Source organism: Octopus bimaculoides, chromosome 18, assembly GCF_001194135.2.
Source record: "Octopus bimaculoides isolate UCB-OBI-ISO-001 chromosome 18, ASM119413v2, whole genome shotgun sequence".
In the NCBI taxonomy this organism is placed as follows: Eukaryota; Metazoa; Mollusca; class Cephalopoda; order Octopoda; family Octopodidae; genus Octopus; species Octopus bimaculoides.
Window position 1 is genome coordinate 37,681,042 of NC_068998.1, and position 7,322 is coordinate 37,688,363.

Sequence of the window (7,322 nt, forward strand, 5' to 3'; positions counted from 1 at the left end):
TCCAACGTAGGGTGATCAAACCCAGGCCTGTGTCCAAGCGTCGTTCTGCTGACCTTACTGATCACCTCTCTTCATCCAAAGCCCACTAAATTACTTTCTCAACAACTCTACGCTGTTCTTGATGTCGCTTCTTCAACTCATTTTTGTAATGCCTGAAGTTCCATCGGTTTTACTCAGAGTTCGCTTGGCACACCCTCGACAGCCAACATCCACTCACAAACACTTCGTTCTCCACCCATCCTTGCCGAAGTCCTTCGCTAACTTCTGGTACTTAGTTTTCTTCCAGTCTTGAGTCTCCTCCATTATCTCTTCCAAGGGTACAGTTACGTCCAACAGGTTGAGCTGTCTTGTTGCCTTGGAAAGCAAGAGGACATCTGGTCATAGTAAGATCAGGCTGATGACAGCCAGAACTTTCTGCTGTTTCTCCTGCTGACGTTCCACCAGTCAATCCTGTGTTGTGGAAAGAAACCGCTCGAATCTGCTCCAGGGTTTTCTTTTCCTCCTAAACCACTTGACCACTCAATACCAAATGTTACATCAGCACCGACCATCTGTTCATGTCCCTGACGGTTATGTGTCTCTCCTTCCAATATACTCTAAAACCAGCCTAACGAGTACAACTTGTCCTTCTACTTATACTCAGTCCTCTTTAAAAATAAAAGCAAAAATGAGACGCATGGTGCCCTATGCTGTAACTCTGCCAATAAAGGTTTCGCTTAAATACCTACCTGAGCTGTTTACAAGTCTTCTTTGGGTGGAAGGAGGGAAGCTGCCAATAATAGTGATCCTGGCAATAACAATTAGCTTCCTCTTCCCATGTCCCTCCGTAAATTACTGGTGCTAGGCTAGCATCTGTCTTGACAAGCTTTCGATCATTTAGCAAAATGCCCCAAATTATGGAGTTACGTAGTAGGATAAACGTTTGTAAGAGGTAGTTGTTCGTATGTCATTTTCGTTTGACTTAGCACGAATGTGTATATAGTTGTTTTTGTTGTTGTTGTTGCTGCTGCTGCTGTTATTGTTTGCTATACGATATATTGCTTTGTTGTAGTTTTATTTTTTCATTTTCTACCATTTGCTTGTTTGCGTTCTTAATATTTTTGGGGGGTGGGGGGTGACATTTTATTTAGTGTTGTTTTTGTGAGATGGTTGTTTACTTCGTCTGCGACAATCTTTCTTAGAGATGCATCCGAGAAATAATGAAGCCATGTTGTTTTTATTTGCTTTGCGTTCGACGAGAGGATTAAAATGAGAATATTTTAAACGACCCTGTTGTCTACTCCTTGAGAGAGTAGACTTTCCGAAATATTCAGTAAACGCCCGTGTGTGGTATAAAATCCAACATAAAATTCACTTCAGATACACTTGTTTTTTAAAGGTGAAATATCACAAAAACGTAATAGTTTCAAATTTTGGCAAAAGCCAATATTTTTAGAGGGAATGTTAATCGATTAGATCGATCCCAGTATTTGACCGGTATTTTATTGCTGTTGAAAAGATGAAAGGCAAAGCTGAGCTCAGCGGGATTTAAACTCAGAATGCAAAGAGCCGAGTGATATACCATTAAGCATTTTGTCCGATGTGCTATTGCCAAAATGCTAAGAAGCATTTCTTCCCGCTCTTTATATTCTGAGTTCAAATCCTGCAAATAATGTCTTCAATTTTTGGCACAGGGCGATCAATTTCGGGAGAGGGGGTAAAATCGGTTACATTGATTCCAGTGTTCAACTGGTAATTCTTTAAAGATGAAAAGCAAAGTTTACCTCAGCAGCCTTTGAAATCAAAACGTAAAGACCGACAAAATGCCGCTAAGCATTTTGTTCTGTGCGATTCTTCAAGCTCGCTATCCCAAATCCTATAAATAATAATCATAAATGCTTCTAACTTAAGTAAAAGAAGCGGGGATCAGTCAATTATATCAAATTCGGCGCTTGAACCCAAAACCAAAAATGACAGTTGAAGTAGACTTTGGTGAGATTTGAACTCAGGGCTAGGAAAAGCAGAACAAGTACCATAAAGCATTTCATGCAATGCTTTTGGGTTGAATTTTAGTCGATGCCATTGACTCCAGTACTTGACTAGTATCTTATTGATCTCGAAACATGATCACGACCCGAACTAAGCACAACATAAAGAGCCGAAACAAATAAATATCGCAAAGCATGTTTTTGTACGCCCTAGAATACTGGCAATTCACTGCTCTAAACACTACTATTACTACTACTACTACTAATAATAATAATAATAATAATAATAATAAGGATGATGATGATGATGAGCTACAGCAAATATTCTGCTCAATAACACAGACTTGCTTATCAGCTGCTTGACCTTAACCAGTTGAGCATATCCCTTAGTGGCTGAAGATATGTGCATCTCTGATCACTAGCAGAAGTAGTTCGTGGAGCATCATAGCCATGTGTTGAGAGGAATTCTTTGGAGTTTGGATAATTCATCTTTGGAAACATGGATGTTTCGTTCAACATCCTTAAACAATCCTTATTCAGGGACCTTTTGAGCGGGATGGGCTACTCGAGCTGGAAAAAATTTTAACTGGGCCCCACCTGATATGAGATGACCATGTCGGGCATATATGGTTGTGATGCATGTGCCTGCTGTATCCTTATCAGATGGGTAGTCATGATGGGTATAATGGGCTTATTATATTTTACCCCAGTGTCACTTTGATGGCATGCGCTGCTCTCTCACTCAAGAAGAAGAAGAAGAAGAAGAAGAAGAAGAAGAAGAAGAAGAAGAAGAAGAAGAAGAAGAAGAAGAAGAAGAGCATTTCAGATATTTGACATAAAGTTCATCTCTCAGTCTGACGAAGAGTTCTTCCCGACACGTTAGTTTTCTATTTCTCACACAATTAAGCTATTTATGATTTTGTATCTACCGACACAGACCACCATCGCTAGTTTCCTTCTATTTCACTTTTGTTTCACCTTAATTTCGAGCATAATTTCAAAACTACATATTTGGGAGCACGCTACAATACATTATAGGGACCCCATTACTTTTACGGGTACTGAAATCATTCATTTCCTTACATAATTCGATTATGTAGGACACGGGAACTTGTTTCATTGAGTTAAATATTTCAATAATGTGATTGATTTGATTCCATTGTGTTAAACATCTCTGAAGCGAAACACAAGAAATTGTTCCATTATGGTAAATATTATGATTTTGATTCGTTTCCATAGTTTCAACGTTGTTTAAAGCGTAACCCTCGAACGTGTTTCATGAAACACAAGATATCGACTGTCTTCAGTTCCAAATATTATCAATATAGCTGAAAGCGACACCCGAGCCCAAGCCGTGACAAAATACTAGAGACACAGATTTCAAGACAACATATGTTTCTCAATTCCAGGATCACTGGAACTTTCAAATTGTTTGGCAATGCCAACAATTTATTTGAACTGGTATCTGATCAGTATATGAAGGTGAAGAATCGATTTCTATGCAAATGGCAAGAATCTTGGATCTGTGGGAATTAAGATGGCAATATTCCAAATATTCCAAAAGAAATACTTTTGCTTCACACGATTTCATTATTGCCTTAATCGAATTATCGATGACCCAACATAACACCTGAAATGAATATAGACTTGAAAAAGATGACTAACCTTTTTGATGAGAGAGATCATCTATGTAGCAGATCGATATGGTAGAAATAGCAGTCAAATTTCTCTCAAATTACACAATGCCACCTTTATAAAATAGATAAAGGGACACATTAGATATATTCTTTATTATTTTGGTTTATTTCCATTTCGTCTTGTACTGCACATTGATCCTTACATGGACAATTTCTATAGCATTCCAGTTGTTTATTCTTTGAGGAATGGTTAATGGTTAATATTTCCGGAGAGAGAAACGCTGTGAATGGCTCGGCCCTTCACGTCCCTTTTTACAGCACAACGCAACTGTTTCTGAAAGAGAGAAAGAAGAAGAACGAGAGAAAGGGAATAGGACAGACAGACAGACAGACAGACAGACAGACAGACAGACAGACAGACAGACAGACAGACAGAGAGAACGGACAGAATTGATCTCAGTACTTGAGATCAATTATAGATTCAGTAAGGATGGAAGGCTAAGTTGACCTTGACAAGATTTGAATTCAAAGCACAGAGAAGTCAGAACAAATGCCACACAGCTTTCTGTTCGATCATCGAACGACTCAAACACATTTCCCGCCATTCTGAGTAATGCAGTCTGAGATAAAATATATTTCTGGAAAGGTGTGACAATCATAGTTAGAATAGCTTTAACTACACACACCTGGTAAATGAGATCTGAGTCACGATTAAACAGCAATTGCTGCTGCTGCTGCTGCTGCTGCTGCTGCTGCTGCTGCTGCTGCTGCTACTGATACTGTAAGCTAAAGTGAAGATTGATTCTGAAAGTCATCTGAATAAATTAGGGAAAGAAAGGAATCAGAGAAGCAACTAAGAAATGGATAACCCGTCAGATGGTAGAGACTTATCAGTCCCGGCAGACACAATGGAAAAGACGAAGGATGACGACGGAGACGCGCTGGAAGAGCCTCTCCGACTCACGTGGCTCGCACTTGCGGATAGCCATCTGTGTCCAGATAACACTGAGTATGCATGTAGTCCGGAGCCCAAGAACACCGGAGGTCTCCACTGCCACAGGCTCGATCACAAATCTGTCAGACAGCGGCCGATACCTTGTTATTTTGCCCTTCTCGGTTTGGCTAACTGCGAAGCCTGGACTGGCAGCCAAACACACCAAGTTGCCGTTGGATAAGGTGTTGCAACATGAAGCATCCCAGACGAGGTGCCTCTTACTGTTGGAGATATACGAATGGAGTTTGATATTCAAAATTGTTATATTATATCAGTGATAATGAGTAAACGTGTAAACAGTCATAGAATAAATCTACTTGCTTGAAAATATAAATGGGCGGCGAAGACTATTGCTAAAACTTAAACTCGGTGGTTACATCTAGCAGTACTATTGAACAGCTGATATTAATTCAACTAAAACATATTTCTTTTACGAATATTATAACAGAGCTTGGCAGTGTCCTGTCGCGAAGTGAAGTAATACGTCTTTATAGGGTTATAAAATGATAAATGTTGAGTAACGTGTAGTAAACGAAAGATAAGGCTTGGATTTATATTTGATAAAGAGTGAAGCATTACTTTTTCAGTGTGTATTATCTGCTGCTAACATAAATGGGAAAAACATTAAAAAGAATAAGGGAATGAATATCGGTAAATAAATAACATGCTTCTTCATGGACACAAAAAGGAGCAAAAAACAGGAATCTTGAAGTTGGTTACTAAAAGATTTCAAGTAAAAGATGCCTTTTTTTCAAGGAATGCATCTGTCACTCAGAAGAACTCTCACCAATGTTATCTTTTTATGGAGAAGGTTGAGAACGTAACCCGTCTTGTCAGTGGTTGCACAATATTATCCCAGAAAGATTACAAGTGCTGTCATGATGAAGTTTATTCCAATCTCCGTTAGAATCTGCTTTGAAAGAAAAAATAAATTTCAAGTGTGTGTGAAGAGGTACCAACATAAGAGCGAAATATTACCGAAAAATAATTGAGCAATATTTTTTCATTTTTTTTTCTTCTGATTTTTTTTTTTCGTTTTTCTTTTTGCCTTCTTTTTTCGAAAAATGGACAAATACTCAGAAGTAGATTAGAATACGCTGTAGAGCAGTATGAATATGATATCATTAATAGAGCCGAACACGGCTTCCATTCCATCATAATCAATTTCAAATAGAAATAGTATCAATAACTATCGAAATACCTGCATTGCTCTGAGCTGGTAATGTTTTAAGAAAAGTAGTTTCTGTTTGAAGTTTTCAGATGTAGCGGATAAAGATTTTTTTTTTCCAGACAAGAAAGGAAAATAAGAAAAATAACTGCATTTATGTGGTGGTCTCTATCAACAGACACCTTGAAGACATTCTCCAATGGAGATATTCCAAAAAATTTTCCACGAATAAAAGTCACTATTGATATCGAAAAAATATCATTGCATTTCACTCCATTGAACACGGATAACAGGTGACTACAGTCCTCTTCAAATGTTCGTCCTCACAATATTTGAGGATCTCATATGGAAAAGACACATCTTTAACATAAAGCCGCATCCCTAACGCTGGACATTCTTTCGAGAGCAAAACAATACTTCAGTCGCCATTAATACAAAGCTCAGAGTAGCCAACAAAAGGATGTTCTTCAAACACCTGACACAGTATTAGTGGTACGCACACTGACAACACCCTGAGAAAGATCACTCGATTGAGTGACTTAAAACCACGGAGACATGCTCTGACCTTTGGCCCACAAATGCGTCGTTTCCTCTCTTTTATTTTTCCACCACTACTACGATGACCTCTGCTCCCAGGAGCAAATTGATCCCGTGCCACATCCACTCAGACAATGCTAACTCACTAAAAGTTTTTCCTCTTATCACTCATATTGATTCCAAACCCATCCCCCACCCATCTCCGCAGTAATTACAACAATCAGTCCTTCTTCTTTAGAGTACCGATCCTCTGGAATCTCCTCTCCCTGCTCGTGGCTTTCTTGCAACTGTTGAATTGCAACCGTTCAAGTAGAACCTGAATAATATCAATCTCACTAGTTTTACTGAGAATGCCATGGACATATCCCCTTCCTCCAGCTTTTGTAAGTTAAACAAGGCTGGCGTTTACATTTACTACAAATGAAGTGTTGTAAATATCTATTGCAACTAAGAAATTATCATAAAATATGTTCGTAGAACTACAAAATGAATTTAGTTACGATCAATAGATAACTAATAAAAATAGCTACAAAGCAAGAACAAACGTAGAAAATCCGTTTTCTGTCTCCAAGAAAACCAACAAATATAAAAGACACGACAGTCGTGAGGAGAAATAAATGAAGTAGAGAAAATAAATTAAAATCAAGCTGAAAATTGGCTACAGAGTATCATGCCAAAGAATTTGCATGAAAACCCCTGTATGACCCGTGCCAGATGATAATTAAAAGTACGAAAAAAGACAAAAATAAAAATACTCAGCACTGGCTGAGAGGCAACGGACTCAAAACTGAAACCGAAAGCTTTTTGATGATGACACGTCGTAAAACTACAAAAAAAAAAATGTAATGTCGTAATTAGGTGCAGGCGTGGCGGTGTGATAAGGAGCATGATTCCCAACCACATGGTTCCGAGTTCAATCCCATCGCGTGGCAACTTGGGCAAGTGTTTTCTACTATAGCCTCGGGTCAACCTAAGCCTTGTAGATGGAAACTGAAAGAAGCCCGTCGTATATGTATATA